The sequence below is a fragment of the Schistocerca gregaria genome, chromosome 3 (assembly GCF_023897955.1).
Source record: "Schistocerca gregaria isolate iqSchGreg1 chromosome 3, iqSchGreg1.2, whole genome shotgun sequence".
Classification (NCBI taxonomy): domain Eukaryota; kingdom Metazoa; phylum Arthropoda; class Insecta; order Orthoptera; family Acrididae; genus Schistocerca; species Schistocerca gregaria.
In genome coordinates, this window is record NC_064922.1 from 549,313,206 (window position 1) to 549,334,635 (window position 21,430).

Consider the following 21,430-nt stretch of genomic DNA (forward strand, 5'->3'; position numbering starts at 1 on the left):
CCCTGGCATAATTCAGTTATACGACCAGAAAGCACAGATTCCAGTTTTATGCTGGAGGTGTTAGGAAGCCTGGACACAATAATCAGAACTGGACTGGAACTAGAGTCTCGACTGCAGCCACTTCACTCTGTTCTCTGCGTTAGTTGGTTTTTAATTTACTGGTTCTTAGTGCTTAGGAGTTCTTTATTTCCTGGTTCTTAGTGCTTAGGACTAGTGTTGTTTCGTAGCTTATTCCAGCTGAACTATAAGTTTGTATCGTGAATACCCGTTTGAATAAAACAATTCTCCACCACTTGGGTCCTCCATGTTCTTCAATACCTATGTGCGTCTATGCTTAGTGTGTACCTAAAATGTGATCAAAGGTTTGCCTGATGCAGGCGCACAAGAGGCAACGAGGATACTATATATTCCAAAGGTTATCTGCCAGACCACAGTTGGATATTGAACTTCTTAAGTATCAGTAGCAGAATTGATACTTTTAGTTTGTTTATGTAATGGGGAGATAACGGCCATTACAATCATATAGCCGATTATGGAGACATATGGCAGGATAAATTAAAGACGGAGTTGCCCTGAATCAGAATGTTGTTTTGCATACCACAGACTGTACCTCAACCAGGTGTGGCCCAAATGAAAGTGGTATGCCTTTGCCTTCCTTGGACCTCTGAACTGATTTATCCAGAAAGTTGTAGGACCATCAGCAGTTTAAAATGGTCTCCAAACTATGATGATTTTTGGCTTTTTCTTTTTTTTACTTACAAATCACTGCCAGAGATGAAGGAAATGGTAAGTTATCGATTAATTATAGTCCGGCTGATGACTAAAGCCCAGACCTGTAAATACACTCCTGCAAATGGAAAAAAGAACACATTGACACCGGTGTGTCAGACCCACCATACTTGCTCCGGACACTGCGAGAGGGCTGTACAAGCAATGATCACACGCACGGCACAGCGGACACACCAGGAACCGCGGTGTTGGCCGTCGAATGGCGCTAGCTGCGCAGCATTTGTGCACCGCCAACGTCAGTGTCAGCCAGTTTGCCGTGGCATACGGAGCTCCATCGCAGTCTTTAACACTGGTAGCATGCCGCGACAGCGTGGACGTGAACCGTATGTGTAGTTGACGGACTTTGAGCGAGGGCGTATAGTGGGCATGCGGGAGGCCGGGTGGACGTACCGCCGAATTGCTCAACACGTGGGGCGTGACGTCTCCACAGTACATCGATGTTGTCGCCAGTGGTCGGTGGAAGGTGCACGTGCCCGTCGACCTGGGACCGGACCGCAGCGACGCACGGATGCACGCCAAGACCGTAGGATCCTACGCAGTGCCGTAGGGGACCGCACCGCCACTTCCCAGCAAATTAGGGACACTGTTGCTCCTGGGGTATCGGCGAGGACCATTCGCAACCGTCTCCATGAAGCTGGGCTACGGTCCCGCACACCGTTAGGCCGTCTTCCGCTCACGCCCCAACATCGTGCAGCCCGCCTCCAGTGGTGTCGCGACAGGCGTGAATGGAGGGACGAATGGAGACGTGTCATCTTCAGCGATGAGAGTAGCTTCAGCCTTGGTAACCAATGATGGTCGTATGCGTGTTTGGCGCCGTGCAGGTGAGCGCCACAATCAGGACTGCATACAACCGAGGCACACAGGGCCAACACCCGGCATCATGGCGTGGGGAGCGATCTCCTACACTGGCCGTACACCTCTGGTGATCGTCGAGGGGACACTGAATAGTGCACGGTACATCCAAACCGTCATCGAACCCATCGTTCTACCATTCCTAGACCGGCAAGGGAACTTGCTGTTCCAACAGGACAATGCACGCCCGCATGTATCCCGTGCCACCCAACGTGCTCTTGAAGGTGTAAGTCAACTACCCTGGCCAGCAAGATCTCCGGATCTGTCCCCCATTGAGCATGTTTGGGACTGGATGAAGCATCGTCTCACGTGGTCTGCACGTCCAGCACGAACGCTGGTCCAACTGAGGCGCCAGGTGGAAATGGCATGGCAAGCCGTTCCGCAGGACTACATCCAGCATCTCTACGATCGTCTCCATGGGAGAACAGCAGCCTGCATTGCTGCGAAAGGTGGATATACACTGTACTAGTGCCGACATTGTGCATGCTCTGTTGCCTGTGTCTATGTGCCTGTGGTTCTGTCAGTGTGATCATGTGATGTATCTGACCCCAGGAATGTGTCAATAAAGTTTCCCCTTCCTGGGACAATGAATTCACGGTGTTCTTATTTCAATTTCCAGGAGTGCATTTAATTGCCACTGAGCTAAATTACTCAGCCGGCCGCGGTGGTCTCGCGGTTCTAGGCGCTCAGTCCAGTGCCGCGCGACTGCTACAGTCGCAGGTTCGAACCCTGCCTCGGGCACGGATGCGTGTGATGTCCTTAGGTTAGTTAGGTTTAAGTAGTTCTAAGTTCTGGGGGACTGATGACTACAGATGTTAAGTCCCATAGTGCTCAGAGCCTAAATTACTCAACTTTAATTTATTTATCTTTTTAGGGTTTCGTACCTGTCGCTAAAAATGGAACCATAGTAGCATTGATTTGTTGTGCGTCTGTCTGTCTGATTGCTAAGAAGCCTATATCTCAGTAATGGACAGACGTATTTTAAGTCAGATTTGTATCACATACTACGATTTATCATCCATTGTGCGAGTAAAAAGTGTATGCTTCTAAGCAGTGGCCTCTAGCAGGAGGCGCTAAAGATATCTTGAGCTACCTATACTTTTACCGTAATAAAAAATAATCAAATCACATGCAAAATGTAAGGAACTTTTATTTAAACTGATTATACACAGATACAAGACAATGGAATCTTATGATATTAAAAAGTTACAATTGTACAATTGTGGTTCTCTTCCTTGAATGACGAATTGTATTCGCCTATTCTTCCTGACAAACTGGTTAATTACATTAACAGGACAATCAATGTCAGGATGAGTGTTCAACAAGGCGAAGGCATTAAATCGATCCTCCTTCATTGTCGACCACAGCCATGTCTGTGTACGCTGTAGTGATGAAAAACTTCTTTCTACTGTAGAAATAGATGCACGTAGACAAGCAAATATTTTGTACAACGTGTGCAAAGTAGGATAGTCAGGTCTAAGACAAACAGACAACGCTTGCATAACAGACTCACGATCATTAAGAGCGTTTATGCTCGTTTGCTTGTATTGAAGAATCTCTCCCATTAGTCTCTTTTCAATCACAAAGAATGATCCTTCCTCAATGAACCTTAGCTCAGTTAAGCACTGATCCATGTGCCACATCATTACCTTCATGTTTCAGTAACTGCGAGGGAAAAAGCATGTTGGCTTTTAAATGATAAATATTTCCTTCGGCAAAACGTTATATCAGTTGTAACATGGTCCGGTGTTGGAATAAAAATTCTTTCCCAATATGTCATAGCATCATCATTGTGATCGCAGTTTTCCCTGTGCCTTTGTCTGTCTGTATGACGAGGAACACTCATCTCCACGTCTAACTCTTTCATAACTGCCTTCGCCTCGTGAACAATACGAGCAAAGTGGCTATCAGCATTAGCTCTCATGCCATCGTACGCCTTGAGCGTCAGATCAAATTTTGCTTTTGCCATTGCGACGTCCAAGCTAGGGTCTTGTAAGTTTTGGCTGGCTCGGCATGTTATGCTCATAATGTCACTCAGTGTAAACAGAGTGATAATAAACTCGCAATTAGAGAGAGCTCAAAGAAGAATATTGGCTGTGGCAGCCGTTGTTCTATCCCTTCAACACTGTATTTCTTTAAAGACTTTGCGAACTTTTGCGAGATCAGCTATGAATCGAATAACAGCATCATGTCGCTCAACCCATCTCATTTGACAATGTGACTGCAGCGAGTGTTTTAGGTGACTCTTGAATGTTGCGAACCGCTTGCTAGACGCTGTAAATAACGATACTACTAGTACCAAGCGAGTTTCTCAAAATTGTAACTAGCAACTGCGAGAGACAGCGAGGTTGAACTGCTGAAGACTTCAGCGCGGTGCTACTTGCGCGTTGATAGCACTTTTTTTTTTTTTTTTTTTTTTTAAGCACAGCTCCTTTCAGTTCTAACATTAACTGAGCAACAATCACAGCCTACACCCACACAGTTGTGCAGTGACCGAGAAAGGCTTTCCATTCTCCTTAAAATCGTAGTGCCTAATACTTCACCACTAACGCTACGCTTTTCATCTTGACTGTCTTGAGGTTCATCATCAATGTTTCCGCTACAATAACTGTCTTTATGTATGCCAACGAAACCCAAAAGTCTTTCATGTAATTTGCCGTCACCATCAACATACCTTGCAGCTAAACTCAGTTGAGTGATGTGCACTATGCATGCAGTCACATCGAAGATTACGCTGTAATAAGGAGAATCTTTGATTTTATCCAGTATTCTCGATAACATCACTGTTTCACAGCATGAAATAAGTTCGCTAGACAATGTTTTACTTATGTAAGTGGCGTTCGCTTTAGTGGTCTCAAGGTGATGTTTTAGTTGTAGCGTCAATTCTAAACCTTAGAAAAGCTCTAAAGTTTCCCTCGTTACTCACTATACTTTCACGATCATTTTCGTTGCCTAACGGACTCCCATCATCTCTATGCCCCCGCAGAGGAATATTTTGCTTTCCATGGAATATGATTGTTTTTATTATAGGTACAAGACGGTCTCTGTTTTCCCTAATGTTTTCCATTCTCTGTCTTGACAACTGATCTATGACCTCAAGTTCGCGGTTGTCTCTTGTCGCCAAAAATAATTTTCCATCTGTTGACGCTCCAATGTTGCACTTGAGGTAAGGGTCGGTCTTAAGGTCACCGTCTTTACCAGTAAATATGGCAAGCTTTGTTAGTGGTACAGTGTCAAGTTTCTTGGCGATAATGGATTTCTTTCCTCCAACCATTTTATTGTTCACATAAATTAAACAGTTAATCCAAAGAAGTCCCTTTTTAACTTGTGAGAACACCAGTCATGGGTACTGTTCAATGTGATTATCGTGCACTTGTCTGCGTTCAACCCGTCCCCTCTTGTCGCGCTCGGAAGCAGAAAAGAGATAAGTTTTTTCAGGCTTCCTTGGAGCTGTGAGAAGCTTGGTTTTTTTTTTAATAGCATCACTAATATTTCCTGACGCTAATATATACAAATAATTGCCAATATCTGTGGGATTGAAGGAATCAGTCGATGAACTTTGTTGTGGAAATTTCGACAAAGTGCTGGGCTCTGCCTGTACATCTGGTGGTGTTTTCGCGGCTGAATGGTGACAGGAATCTTCAGATGTTTATACTTTTAATTTTCTTATTACATAACGACACATTTTATTTTATTGTCACAGGTAAATTAGTTGCCAATTATTCTCGAATAATTCCCACTGAAAAATGCAACAATAGTACACTTAGCACTAAAACACACACGGTCACACTCCGCGTATTTATTATATCACTAAGCACAACACTGACTGAAGTCCGTGGTAACAACCAATAATCGCAGTTGTTCACTTTTTATCATTTCCAAGTTACCGCGACGATAGCAGCTTTGAAACTGACTACCTGGCAGCGACTCTGCTTCCCTTATGTATGTGGCTCGGTTGTTTCGAGAACATTCGCTGCCAGAATGTTCGCTTCCAGACTTTTATGAAGTGCGAACAAGTACTTACTGTGAAAGCGACAAGTCAATATGAACCTTAGACGTATAATACGAGGGTCAGTCAAAAAGTAATGCCTCCTATTTTTTTTCTACGTTTAATTGTCAGGAAATTTAAATGCAATTACATAGGTTGAAAACCACAACATTGAGGATCATTTTGTCATTTTTCAATGTAATCTCCGCCCATCTCTACAGTTTTGGTCCATCTTTGAACAAGGGCATGTATCCCAGCACGGTAAAAATCACAGCTCTGCTTCCTAAGCCATTGAGGCACGGATGTTTTGACGGCCTCCTCATCTTCAAAATGAATCACACTGCCTTTACTAAGAGAAATAATGCGACACACTTCATCTGCAGTCACCCGACGGTCACCACGAATGATGTCATCAACTTGCTGAATGTTGTGTGGAGTCACTGCACTCACCGGCCTGCCGCTCCGCTTTTCGTCAGTCAACGGTGTTTGCCCTTTAGCTTCCTTACAACGACGAATCCATCGTCTAACAGTGCTGACATCCACTGTCACAACACCATACACCTTCTTCAGTCTTTCATGAATGCGTATGGGCGTTTCACCTTCTGCATTCAAGAATTCAATACACAACGCTGTCTCAAACGAACATCGATGTCGGCCATCTTACAAACTTCTGCTGTGCTGCCACCTGTTGACACAGAAAGTTACTACTGCAGTGGATTGCAGAAGAAGGTTTGAGGAATGGCGCCAAATTCAAATTTTTCACTTAACTTAATTTTTTTAAGTAGAAAAAAAATGGGAGGCATTACTTTTTGACCGACCCTCGTATAAGGGCGAGTTTCCAATTATGACGTCATCCACCAATTTATGTGTGTGGAACTTTTATTGTCGATTCCGTTTCTGTCTAGTACATTCGATGGAGGTCCTATACAGTAACAATGCGTTTTTAGGAATCTGCCCGAGAGTAACTATTACCGGATATACATCAATATTTTGCCATAACTATTACGAATCTCGTAACAATATTTTTACTGAGAAATTACTATGAATTAATATTATTAATACTTCACAATCACCTGATCACTCTCACTCTTGACTAACTTCACACTTGCACTTGCTACAACTAGGACTTTTTACTTATTCATTCTTCAGGGCCGCGCGGGATTAGCCGAGCGGTGTTAGGCTCTACAGTCGTGGACTGTGCGGCTGGTCCCGCCGGAGGTTCGAGTCCTCCCTCGGGCATTTGTGTGTGTGTTTGTCCTTAGTATAATTTAGGTTAAGTAGTGTGCAAGCTTAGGGACCGATGACCTTAGCAGTTAACTCCCATAAGATTTCACACAGGTTTGATTTGAACATTCTTCAGTCTTAATATTTATGCTTTTGAATTGAAACTAACTTTGTATTCGGCGAATAGTTCGTATTTATAACACTACGTATCTAAGGTTCTCTGCGCCAGAAAACAGTAGAATATTCGATAACTTTTCTCGAACAAATTCCAGACAGAATAACGTATCGAATGTCCGCAGTTTTTCTCGTAGGTATGTGTTAGCTATCTATGTGCTAGACAGAAACGTATAAAGTACGATGACACGGACGTGCGTGCTACATAGGAAAGTAAAACTACTCGATAACTCGATTCAGTCGAGTCGACTGACGAAATAAGCAAACGAATTGCTTGCGAACTGACTGGCTCCGCCACTGCTTCTACGTCAATTCAATCCAAAGATATTTCCTCTTTTGTCACGTACACTGAGATGACAAAAGTCTTGAGGTAGCGATATGCACATTTGGAGATGGCCGTACTATAGCGTACACAAGGTGTTAAAGGACAATGCATTGGCGAAGCTGTCTTTTTTACTCATCTGAGTCATGTAAATACGTTTCCGACATCCAAAGATATTGCCACTTTTGTCACGTACACTGAGATGACAAAAGTCTTGAGGTAGCGATATGCACATATGGAGATGGCCGTACTATAGCGTACACAAGGTGTTAAAGGACAGTGCATTGGCGAAGCTGTCTTTTTTACTCATCTGAGTCATGTAAATACGTTTCCGACGTGATTATGGCCGCACCACGGGAACTAACGGACTTGAACACGGAATGGTGGTTGGAGCTTAACGCAAGGGACTTTCCATTTCGGAAATCGTTACGGAATTCAATATTCCGAAATGCGATGAGAATACAAAATTTCAAACATTACCTCTTTCACAGACAATATAGTACCGATGGTCGTCACGTAGCCACCGAGAGCTGCGGTGTTTGCGCTAACAGACAAGCAACACTGCGTGAAATAATGAATGCGCGACGGACGACGAACGTATCCGTTAGGACAGTGCGGCGAAATGTAGCGTTAATGCGTTATGGCAGCAGACGAGGGGCCAGAGTGCCTTTGCTAACGGCACGACATCGCCTGCAGCGCCTACGTTGGGCTGGTCACCATATCGGTTAGGCACTAAACTACTGGAAAACTGTAGCCTGATCAGATGACTCCCGATTTCAGTCAATAAGAGCTGATGCGAGGGTTCGAGTGTGGCGTAGACCCCACGAAGCCATAGACCCAAGTTGTCAACAAAGGCTGTGCAAGTTGGTAGAGGCTCCATAATGGTATGGGATGTGTTTATATGGAATGGACTGTTTTCTCTGGTCCAACTGAACTGATGATTGAGTGCAAATGGCTACCTGGTACTTCATGTTCCAAAACAACAAAGGAATTTTTATGCACGACAGTGTGCCATTATCAGTGGGCCACAGTTCGAAGATCATTCTGGACTATTCGAGCAAACGATTTGGCCACCCATATCGCGCGATATCGATCCCATCGAACAATTATGGGTTACACGATATTAGGAGAGATCCCATTATTTTTGTCACCTCAGTGTATTTTGACACTCCCAAACTCACTCGTCGAAACCTAAATCGTATTTTCCGTTAACTTACTCATAACAATTGGTTTCATAGAACAAGCTAAGGAAACAGTTCGAAATTTGTTACTTTTTAGTTATATCACAACGAAAAAACAAATAGTTTTCTATCATTTGCTATACGACTCTCTGTCTGTTCGTCTCTTAAAATGCTTTTTCTGAGGAAAAGTTTGACTTATCACTTTCAAATTCATGTCACATACTAACGTCTGTAGTTCCTCGTTTAACCTTCTAAACCAATGCAGTCAAAAGATACGTTCATTGATGTCAATTATTTTGATAATTGTACTCACCCATCAAAACCTATAATGTGCTTCCTATGATCTGGAATTATGAAATTTGGCAAGAAAAAAGGCTTCACAGTGCAAGGAAGGGAAACATGGAAAACTGTAAATTTGCAATTACTTCACATGAAAAAAATACTTATTTTTCATTTGTTGTGCGACTTTCTGTCTGTGCGTCAGTTGAGACCCCTTTTTCTCAGGTACTGTTTGAAATGTCAAGTTGAAATTCATATTACCTAATGAAAGTATTGTCCCTTGACGGTGTAAAAACTTTAAGCTTCTCTTGTTGTTGTGGTCTTCTGTCCTGAGACTGGTTTGATACAGCTCTCCATACTACTCTATCCTGTGCAAGCTTCTTCATCTCCCAGTACCTACTGCAAACTACATACTTTTGAATCTGCTTAGTGTAGTCATCTCTTGGTCTCCCTCTACTATTTTTACACTCCACGCTGCCCTCTAATACTAAATTGGTGATCCCTTGATGCCTCAGAACATGTCCTACCAACCGATCCCTTCTTCTGGACAAGTTGTACCACAAACTTCTCCTCTCCCCAATCCTATTCAATACTTCCTCATTTGTTATGTGATCTATCCATCTAATCTTCAGCATTCTTCTGTAGCACCACATTTTGAAAGCTTCTATTCTCTTCTTGTCCAAACTAGTTATCGTCCATGTTTCACTTCCATACATGGCTACACTCCATACAAATACTTTCACAAATGACTTCCTGACACTTAAATCTATACTCGATGTTAACAAACTTCTCTTCTTCAGAAACGATTTCCATGCCGTTGGCAGTCTACATTTTATATCCTCTCTGCTTCGACCATCATCAGTTATTTTGCTCCCCAAATAGCAAAACTCCTTTACTACTTTAAGTGTCTCATTTCCTAATCTAATTCCCTCAGCATCACCCGACTTAATTCAACTACATTCCATTATCCTCGTTTTGCTTTTGTTGATGTTCATCTTATATCCTCCTTTCAAGACACTATCCATTCCGTTCAACTGCTTTTCCAAGTCCTTTGCTGTCTCTGACAGAATTACGACGTCATCGGCGAACCTCAAAGTTTTTATTTCTTCTCCATGAATTTTAATACCTACTCCGAATTTTTCTTTTGTTTCCTTCACTGCTTGCTCAATATACAGATTGAATAACATCGGGAATAGGCTACAACCCTGTCTTACTTCCTTCACAACCACTGCTTCTCTTTCATGTCCCTCGACTCTTATAACTGCCATCTGGTTTCTGTACAAATTGTAAATAGCCTTTCGCTCCCTGTATTTTACCCCTGCTACCTTCAGAATTTGAAAGAGAGTATTCCAATCAACATTGTCAAAAGCTTTCTCTAAGTCTACAAATCATAGAAACGTAGGTTTGCCCTTCCTCAATCTAGCTTCTAAGATAAGTCGTAGGGACAGTATTGCCTCCCGTGTTCCAACATCTCTACGGAATCCAAACTGATCTTCCCCGAGGTCGGCTTCTACTAGTTTTTCCATTCGTCTGTAAAGAATTCGCGTTAGTATTTTGCAGCTGTGACTTATTAAACTGATAGTTCGGTAATTTTCATATCTGTCAACACCTACTTTCTTTGGGATTGGAATTATTATATTCTTCTTGAAGCCTGAGGGTATTTCGCCTGTCTCATACATCTTGCTCAGCAGACGGTAGAGTTTTGTCAGGACTGGCTCTCCCAAGGCCGTCAGTAGTTCCAATGGAATGTTGTCTACTCCGGGGGCCTTGTTTCGACTCAGGTCTCTCAGTGCTCTGCCAAACTCTTCACGCAGTATCGTATCTCCCATTTCATCTTCATCTATATCCTCTTCCATTTCCATAATATTGTCCTCAAGTACATCGCCCTTGTATAGACCCTCTATATACTCCTTCCACCTTTCTGCTTTCCCTTCTTTGCTTAGAACTGGGTTTCCATCTGTGCTCTTGATGTTCATACAAGTGGTTCTCTTATCTCCAAAGGTCTCTTTAATTTTCCTCTAGGCAGTATCTATCTTAACCCTAGTGAGATAAGCCTCTACATCCTTACATTTGTCCTCTAACCATCCCTGCTTAGCCATTTTGCCCTTCCTGTCTATCTCATTTTTGAGACGCCTGTATTCCTTTTTGCCTGCTTCATTTACTGCATTTTTATATTTTCTCCTCTCATCAATTAAATTCAATATTTCTTCTGTTACCCAAGGATTTCTACTAGCCCTCGTCTTCTTACCTACTTGATCCTCTGCTGCCTTCACTACCTCATCCCTCAAAGCTACCCATTCTTCTTCTACTGTATTTATTTCCCCCATTCCTAACAATTGTTCCCTTATGCTCTCCCTGCAACTCTGTACAACCTCTGGTTCTTTTAGTTTATCCAGGTCCCATCTCCTTAAATTCCCACCTTTCTGCAGTTTCTGCAGTTTTAATCTACAGGTCATAACCAATAGATTGTGGTCAGAGTCCACATCTGCCCCTGGTAATGTCTTACAATTTAAAACCTGTTTCCTAAATATCTGTCGTACCATTATATAATCTATCTGAAACCTGTCAGTATCTCCAGGCTTCTTCCATGTATACAGCCTTCTTTTATGGTTCTTGAACCAAATGTTAGTTATGATTAAGTTGTGCTCTGTGCAAAATTCTTCCAGGCGGCTTCCTCTTTCATTTCTTTGCCCCAGTCCATATTCACCTATTACGTTTCCTTCTCTCCCTTTTCCTACTACCGAATTCCAGTCACCCATGACTATTAAATTTTCGTCACCCTTCACTATCTGAATAATTTCTTTTATTTTATCATACATTTCTTCAATTTCTTCGTCATCTGCAGAGCTAGTTGGCATATAAACTTGTACTACTGTAGTAGGTGTGGGCTTCGTATCTATCTTGGCACCAATAATGCGTTCACTATGCTGTTTGTAGTAGCTTACCCGCATTCCTATTTTCCTATTCATTATTAAACCTACTCCTGCATTACCCCTATTTGATTTTGTGTTTATAACCCTGTAGTCACCTGATCAAAAGTCTTGTTCCTCCTGACACCGAACTTCACTAATTCCCACTATATCTAACTTTAACCTATCCATTTCCCTTTTTAAATTTTCTAACCTACCTGCCCGATTAAGGGATCTGACATTCCACGCTCCGATCCATAGAACGCCAGTTTTCTTTCTCCTGATAACGACATCCTCTTGAGTAGTCCCCGCCCGGAGATCCGAATTGGGGAGTATTTTACTTCCGGAATATTTTACCCAAAAGGACGTCATCATCATTTAATCATACAGGAAAGCTGCATGCTCTCGGGAACGATTACGGCCGTAGTTTCCCCTTGCTTTCAGCCGTTCGCAGTACCAGCACAGCAAGGCCGTTTCGGTTATTGTTACAAGGTCAGATCAGTCAATCATCCAGACTGTTGCCCCTGCAACTACTGAAAAGGCTGCTGCCCCTCTTCAGGAAGCACACGTTTGTCTGGCCTCTCAACAGATACCCCTCCGTTGTGGTTGCACCTACGGTACGGCTATCTGTATCGCTGAGGCACGCAAGCCTCCCCACCAACGTCAAGGTCCATGGTTCACGGGGGAGGTTTAAGCTTCTAAGTTAATGCAATCAAAAGATATCGCCTTTTGTGTCATGTATTTTAATACCCTCACGCATCAAATCCTACAGGGTATTTTCCGCTGATACACACTACTGGCCATTAAAATTGCTACACCACGAAGATGACGTGCTACAGACGCGAAATTTAACCAACGGGAAGAAGATGCTGTGTTATCCAAATGCTTAGCTTTTCGGAGCATTCACACAAGTTTGGCGCCGGTGGAGACACCTCCAACGTGCTGACATGAGGCTCATACACAAACAGCAGTTGACCGGCGTTGCCTGGTGAAACGTTGTTGTGATGCCTCGTGTAAGGAGGAAAAATGCGTACCATCACGTTTCCGACTTTGATAGAGGTCGAATTGTAGCCTATCGCGATCGTGGTTTTTCCTAGCGAGACATTGCTGCTCGCGTTGGTCGACATCCAATGGCTGTTACCAGAATATGGAATCGGTGGGTTCAAGAGGGTAATACGGAATGCCGTGCTGGATCCCAACGGCCTCGTATCACTAGCAGTCGAGATGACAGGCATCTTATCCGCATGGCTGTAACTGATCGTGCAGCCACGTCTCGATCTCTAAGTCAACAGATGGGGACGTTTGCAAGACAACAACCATGTGCACGAACAATTCGACGACGTTTGCAGCAGCATGGACTATCAGCTCGGAGATCGTGGCTGCGGTTACCCTTGGCGCAGCATCACAGACAGGAGGGCCTGCGATGGTGTACTCAACGACGAACCTGGGTACACGAATGGCAAAACCTCATTTTTCGGATGAATCCAGGTTCTGTTTACGGCATCATGATGGTCGCATCCGTGTTTATCGACATCGCGGTGAACGCACATTGGGAGCGTGTATTCGTCATTGCCATACTGGCGTATCACCCGACGTGATGGTGTGGGGTGCCATTGGTTGCACGTCTCGGTCACCTCTTGTTCGCATTGACGGCACTCTGAGCAATGGACGTTACATTTCAGATGTGTTACGACTCGTGGCTCTACCCTTCATTCGATACCTTCGAAACCCTACATTTCAGCAGGATAATGCACGACCGCATGTTGCAGGTCCTGTACGGGCCTTTCTGGATACAGAAAATGTTCGACTGCTGCCCTGGGCGGCACATTCTCCAGATCTCTCACCAATTGAAAACGTCTGATCAATGATGGCCGAGCAACTGGCTCGTCACAATACGCCAGTCACTACTCTTGATGAACTGTGGTATAGTGTTGAAGCTGCATGGGCAGTTGTACACGCCACCCAAACTCTGACTCAATGCCCAGGCGTATCAAGGCTGTTATTACGGCCAGAGGTGGTTGTTCTGAGTACTGATTTCTCAGGATCTAATCACCCAGAGTGCGTAAAAATGTAATCACATGTCATTTCTAGTGTAATCTATTTGTCCAATGAATACCCATTTATCATCTGCATTTCTTCTTGGTGTAGCAATTTTAATGGCCAGTAGTATAGTAATATGAAACTTGGCAAGAAGCCAGGGTTCACAGTACTCTTTAGAAAAAAATCTGAAAATAGTTAATTTGTAGTTATATCAAAAGGAGAAAATAGTTCTTCTTGTAATTTTTTTATCCGAATCGTCAGATTATCTTCCATTAGCAAAGTGAATGCACTCAACGACTGTGATAAGTCTTTCAGATAGAGCACAGCAGTCAGTCATCCTTTTATTGCAGTTTTTATTTTGCAAATCTAGATTTCGGCTAGCGCCTAGCCATTATCAGTGCATCATTTCATAGTATGAAGGCATAGTGAAGTACATCAGTCCCCTGTTTCTCGGGCTCTTATCACATGTATGTGAATTTTTTTTTCGTGTGGTCATAACTCTTCTGACTGGTTGGATGCGCGTCGCTTCTGCTTCCTGTCCTGTGCCAATCTTTTCTTTTAAAACTAGCTTTTATACCGAATGTCCTCGATTATTGTTGATGTATTCTAATCTCTTGCCTTCTTGTGCAGCTTTGGCCCTCCACCACTCCCAGTAATACCATGGATGTTATTTCATGACGTCTTAATATATGTCATCCTATCGCCCTGGTCTTTCTTCTAATCGGTGTTTTCTACGTAGTCCTTTCCTCGTCGATCCCATGGAAAATCTCATTTCTTGCCTTTAAAATTAGTTTGGCACTCAGCATCATTGTGTAGCATTACATCTAAAATAGTTCGATTGTCTTCTTCCGCGGTGTTCCGAAGTTCAAGATTCACTTCTATACAAGGCTGTGCACTAGACGAACATCCCCAGAAATTTAATGAAGGTCCATGTGTTATCTTAGTACACGTATTTGGACCAGGAATGTCCTCTTTGCCCGTTTTAGTATGCTTCTTAGTTCGTCTGTGAACCATTGTTTCGCATTCATGTTAACAGAATTCCTTCACTTCGTCTACTACGTAGTCATCAATTTTTAAATATTTCGCCTATTTCATTTACGCCACTTCTCATTGCTTTCTTTTCTCTTTGGTTTACTTTCTCTTCATATTTTGTCCTTATTAGACTATCCCATTCACCGCATCCTGCAATACTTCCTCACTTTCACTGACGCCATTACCGAGTCTTATGATTGGTATGCTTTCACTCAGAGTGCTAAATTGCTTTCTTGAACAATTCGTGTGTATGTATACATTGAACATTGGAGGCGACAGGCATGTATTTAATGCGAGTACTTCCTACTTGCTTTTCCATTCTTATCGTTCCCTCTTGCTTCTTGAATACAGGATGATCCAGGTAAGACGTAACACCCTTTTAATTCCTTAACGGTTTCCCATATCGAAACGCAGTTTTCAGGAAATGTTAGAGCGTCGAGGGGCACGTACGTTTTTGTTTGGTTAATGTTTTTAGCGCTGGTATGAAGTGAGATATTGAAGGGTGTTTTTCTAAATGGAACCTTTACTTTTTATAACTGCATTCGATGGCTCTTGTAAAGACAATTAAAATAATATAGCGTTTGTTATTGTTGTCTACTAAGCAATTGGTAAAAGAAATTCGAGAAATGTCCTAGAAATTGAGATCACCATGGTCGGAATCGGCATTAAAGGTTCAAATACCACCAAGCAGAGCTCTCGTGCTATACTGTGTAAGAATGTCAACACATTTGCCTGTTTACTTGTTTGCAGCGCAGACCGCTCATTTCTGCTTCAACATTCGCTGCGTGCAGGCATGTACACCAATGAGAAGAAATTGGGTGTACTACTTTCATTTTGTGATTGCAAAAGAAATCCGGTAAAAACAGTACAGCGGTATGGGGCTGTTTATCCGGATCGCCAGTGCTGGACGCCCCAGGCAGTTGCGCGAATTATTAAGACGCTAGTGCGGACAGAATGCTTCAACGTAGAAAGAGGACAAGAAAGAAGACTGAAAATGACAGAAAACACAGAGAAGCTGTTCTGGTTACGACGCTAGTGAACCCGCACAGTGGTACGAGACGTACTGCTAAGGAACGTGGAATTAGCCAGATGGGTGTCATTCTCATCCTGCATCGACAGAGTTTTCCTCCGTATCATCTGTCACTACGGCAGGCACTTGACGAGCGTGATTTCCAACGTCGCAGACATTTTGTCTGTTTGCGCTTCAGCAACTGAGAGATGACACTATGTTTTTCCAACATGTGCTCCTTACCGATGAAGCAACTTTTACTAACGACGCTAATGTAAATTTACGTTAGATGCACTGCTGGACAGCCGAAAATCCACACTGCCTTCGTCAGGTGCAACATCAAAGGCCGTGGAGCATAAATGAATGGTACGGCGTCGTAGGAAATTATACTGTGGGACCTCACTTCATCACAGGCGTTCCAAATGAACATTCGTATGCACTCTTTCTGACGGACATTCTGCCGGTTCGTCTGGAACAGGTACCACTGGATATTCGGCAGTGTACGCGGCTTCAACACGATGGTTGTCCAGCTCGCTCGTCCAACGCAAATACTGAATGAGAGCTTTCCTGGAAGTTCGATGGGACGAAATTCTGTTGTCAAATGGCCTGCGAGGTCCCCCGATTTGTCTCCTCTTGCATTCTTTTTTTGGGGAGCACTGAAAGATGCAGTTAATCGTGATGACCCAAGCACACCAGACGATAGCTGTATGTGTCGCCGAATCGCTAGTGCATGCTCTGTCATATCAAGCACTTTAATTACGTCTGTTCATCGTTCTTTCGAAACGCGATCGCAAATGTATCTTTCAGTCCATGGTCAACAGCTTACATAGAGTATAAGGTTATTATTTTGGCAGACAAAGTTTGTGTTATGTGATTTGCGTGGTTATCAAAACATTATTAGTAAATTCTTTATTTCATTTATTTGTGTACTAAATTGGCTGACAATGTGAAATAAGCTGACAGTTTCTACTGCACGTAGCTGGTAGTACTATCACTGCGCGCTTACGTTCAGCATGAAATGACGTTTCGTTAAGAAGAATATTTATTTTTTAGTATACAGGTGATCACCAAAATGTTTTTTTATAAAATGTTTAGTTAAACGAATGTATTCCATATGATACAATTTAGAGCAATTATACAGAGACAGTTATCCAACAGCAAGTATTTTACCTATAAGAAGCACACAGCCACGTACAACCAAAAATTGGTCAATTCTTCCTTCTGACATTTAGATATTAATGCAGTAGCTGTTGTTTGTAGCGTGTAAGACCTCTTTATTTTTGAAGAACGTTTTCTCTGTTTCAGCTCTTGTAAATCTGGGAGGATACACAAACGAGATGTAGTTTTCCTAAGCCCCTTTTGATACGCTAGTTTCTAGCCTATATCGTATTTCCAAATACAACATTCTTAGGTGAACCTGCATTTAGGTCGTAAGTTGGTTCAAAGGGAAATGAAGCTTCAGTGCTGTAACGTAGGCAGCCTTCCGGTGTACAACTACGCAGCCTCAACTGAGACACCTGCTTGGCAGTGTTTGCATCGCTAATGTTGATTCCGGCCACATTGCTGTCAAAATCTAAGAAATTTCTCAACATTTTTTTCTGACAAGTTTCAATGTCAGCATTAACTAACGCTATATCATTGTAATTGTCGTCTCAAGAGCTATCGAATGCAGTTACAAAAAGTATGAGGTTCGATTTAAAATAACGTGCTTGCTTCAATATCTTAGTTGATACCAGCTCTGAAAACGTTTACCAAACAAGAACATACGGGCCTCTCGACACTCTAAAGTTTGGCGAAAACCGCGTTCCGGCGTGTGTAAAAGGATTGTTACGTCTTACATGATACTCCCTATATATTGCATATTATGCGACCCTCCCTATAACATATTTTTTCGTGAGAATTTCGATCAACTGACATCATTTTAGTTTGACGAACGCTTTTTCTAGGTCGACAAATCGTATCAACGTATCTAGGTTTTTCTGAAGTTCTTCTTCAGCTATCAATGTCGACGTCAGAACAGCCTTTCTGGTGCCTTTACATTTGCTTAAGCCGAATTGATAACCATCTAACTGATCATCAATTCTTTTTCCATTGTTTTGCACATTATTCTTGCCAGCAACTTGAGTGCACACATTTATGTATGTTTGCTGTCTTAGGAATTGTGAAGCTGATACTCTCCTGAAAATTCGATGGTACGAATACAGTTTCATTGATTATGCATACCAGCACTCAAACTCTGAATACAGTTTCGAAAATACAGAAAGAGGCATAATAATAATAATAATAATAATAATAATAAAATAACAACGAGGAGCTGTGTAAACTTCTTTTCAAACTATAGGAAATTTTAACTACACAATATGGTTGCATTTTTTTAGTCAGTTATGCACATCCAAAACATTGACAATTGCTGCACAAACTGCTCTGAGCATGACAATGGAACAAGATATAAAATGAACTTATATTCATCACCAAACGAACGTAAAATTCAAAACAACATTTTCTACCAAGGGAAAAAAAGTAGAATAGGTTCTCCAAGGGATTTACTGAGATTATTAAAAGAAGCACTTCAAAATGCTTTTAAAAAAGTACTTGTCATGCAATGAACTGTGTAGAGTGAGGGATTAATGAAAAACACAAAATAGAGGTTTGGTGAAAAGTGTAACACAAACAAACACTAATAATGCACTTGTGATTCTACAACATATTTACGCACTGTAATGTTTTTCTATTTTTGTTTTTGTTTCCCTCAAACACTTTACACGGTAGCTCCTCAATGAATAACAACAACAATTTATCCTCTTCCTCAGTTCAACATCTCACTCATTATGGAGGGATGCAGGCTCAGTTTTTCAGGCAAGTAAATGGGAAATTCCAGTACGCAAAACTGAAACCAAAGATCATTGTCATGAACCACACGTCAGCTTAAAGTGTCTGCATAGCGTGTGTAATGTAGCCAGTGAAACAACTACTTTGCATGAATGTGTAAATAAAACAGCATTCTATACTAGGGATATTACCGAAAGAAGTGGCACTGTTTTCAACAGATTGCCGTTGTGTTTAGGAGATAATCGAATCATTCTGATCAGCCAGCCTCCCTGAATTAGATTTTTATGCTATCTCTGAATTAGAACAACGAAATGACAGGATTGTTTCTAATATTAGGCACCAGGTGACAACCAATCTTGTGGTAGGGAAACAAGACCTAACAAGTGTGTACATTTCTATACACATGAAATGCGTTTTTTGTTCTTAAGCCTTGGCGCGTCAAGTATCCTTGAAAATGGGATACACGGGTGAATAAAACTGCTAATACTATTAGTACTATTACTGTTGCTGACACTGCTGTGGCTACTGTACGAACTCTAAAACAGAAATCTAAGAGGCTGTTAGATGGCTCTGCAATAATCACTGGTTGATAAAATTTTAACTGCGAGGAGAAATGCAATTGTAGAAGCGGGGAAATTTGTAACACCCGTTCAGAGTTTTTGCAAGGACAACTTAATTACTCGTAAATGCTGCACCGTTTGCGCAAAAATGCAGGCACATTTAGATAAGCACGTTATCGTATCCCGCCTACCCAGGACTCTGGAATGTAATAAGGGACATGAGTCGGCCCTTTAAAACGTCGCGGCGTCGGCGTCAGAGATTAAAAGTGTGAAGGCCCCAGGAAGTTTTCGTCTGCGTATCAGATGGCAAATTGTATTCCAGATTTATGTGCCTGTATTTCTCCAGCTTAATAACCACAGGGATGTCCTCTGTCTGCCTTTCTATAGAAGCGCCGCTTTGAGCTTTCCTCGTTTTATTTCTCACTAATAAGCAGTCCCGCACATTGCTTTTGTTTTCAAATACTCCTCCACGAGGTCACCAGTATAAAGACCGTGATGAGTCGGCGCTGTGCGGCAAACGGAGACGATACAAATATTCTCTGTCTAGACGCCTGATACTTCTCTGCCGTCATGAATGCCTCGTTCATCTCCGTACAGGAATTTTAACTGAAATTTTATCAGGTGATGTAATGGTTGAAACTGGAGATGGGTGCTCTTAAGTACGGCTGATACGTTTGTCGCTGCTCTTGTTTATCCTTAACTCTAAAGAACGGCATCCCGCTTGCTGCGTCATACTATTCTGCACTGCAGCTTTTCTTACTCGGAACACAAGCATTTAAGTTGTATGTTGAATTTCGTCGCTATACGTCCTGTTTAGGTCAGCGAACTCCTGTGAAGCAGTTCGCCATTGACTGAACTTTCTACCACTGTCACATCACAAACGAAAACTTGATTTCGACATACACATTGTGCATGTATGAGATTCTTAAATTGCACTACAGTGCGCGACTATTAAAAACGTGAATTTCACATCTGTAGCTATGTTTCAGCGATGTATCTGCTAAAAGTTACTTGCCACGATACAGTGGTATCGGAGTACAGCCTTCGGGTAAATTTAGCTACACACTTACACTAGCGTTCAAAACTTAAGGACGAAAGTTGCTTTAGCATGACGTGTCACCGCCAAGTAATATAGCTCTATAAAACGTGGTAAAAAAAAATAACTGCTACAGTGTAGCACAAGAGGTAATTGAAGGAAATATGCAATTACAAGGCAATAATTACACTGAACCCACCGCGAGTTTTGATGGTTCCCTGCACATTACAAAAGGCGGGACATCGTCCAGACTGAGTGATCACCACGGACGGCAATGCATGCTCTGCGTGCGCTCCCACGCTGGCCACAATGTTGGCAAGACGCTCTTCTGTTAAGATGTTCCATTCTTCCAACTGTGCAGTTGACAACTGCTGGCTGGTCTGGGTGAACTGCAACACATTTCCACATCGTATTCCTTATACACTCGACGGGTTTTAAGTCGAGGGAACGGAGAGCAGTCCATTCGTCGCATATCCTGTAGCTCCAACAGCTCATCCACCTGTTGTGTTCGATGTGATCGTGCATTTTAATCAATAAAAATAAAGTCTGGGCAGAATGCGGCCCTGAACAGAAGCGTATGGGAAGGAGTAAAGTTTCACAATAACGTTGACCCGTGAGTGTACCGTATTCAAAGCTTTGGAGGTCAGTGCACCGATGCAAAATTACTCCTCCTCGCAGCATAACACCAGGGCCACCAAAGCGATCATGTGAGACAATAATCCTGGATGGATTACGTGGCCTCATTTGGCGAGAGGTGGAAACCATACTGTATTCTGGTTGTCTAACAGTTACTATACGGTAGGAGTTATTTCTGCGTACGCTCCAAATTTCATGGCGCTATGCTATTTGGGAGTGACAAACAATGCTAAAGCTACTATCGTCTTTTAGCTTTGTAGTTTTCTTACTTTGTTGCCTGAATATGATGTACACTCTTGTTGGACGGTGACTACGAATTGTCTTCCGAGAGATTGTGCTCGTGGAAGGGTAGCTGGTTGGGTTGAAGCAGATCAAATCTGCACATTGACTGCGAGGGCCATGGATTAAAATCTTCAAAAAATTAAAATGTGTGATCTGCAACGGCAGTATCGCATAAGATGACGAAATGGCTATGTGCAAAACCGCGAAGTTTTTCACGATGTATTTATTGTATTAACTGTTCTCGGCATTTTCGACGATATCCACCGGTGTATCCGAGAGTTTGAACGG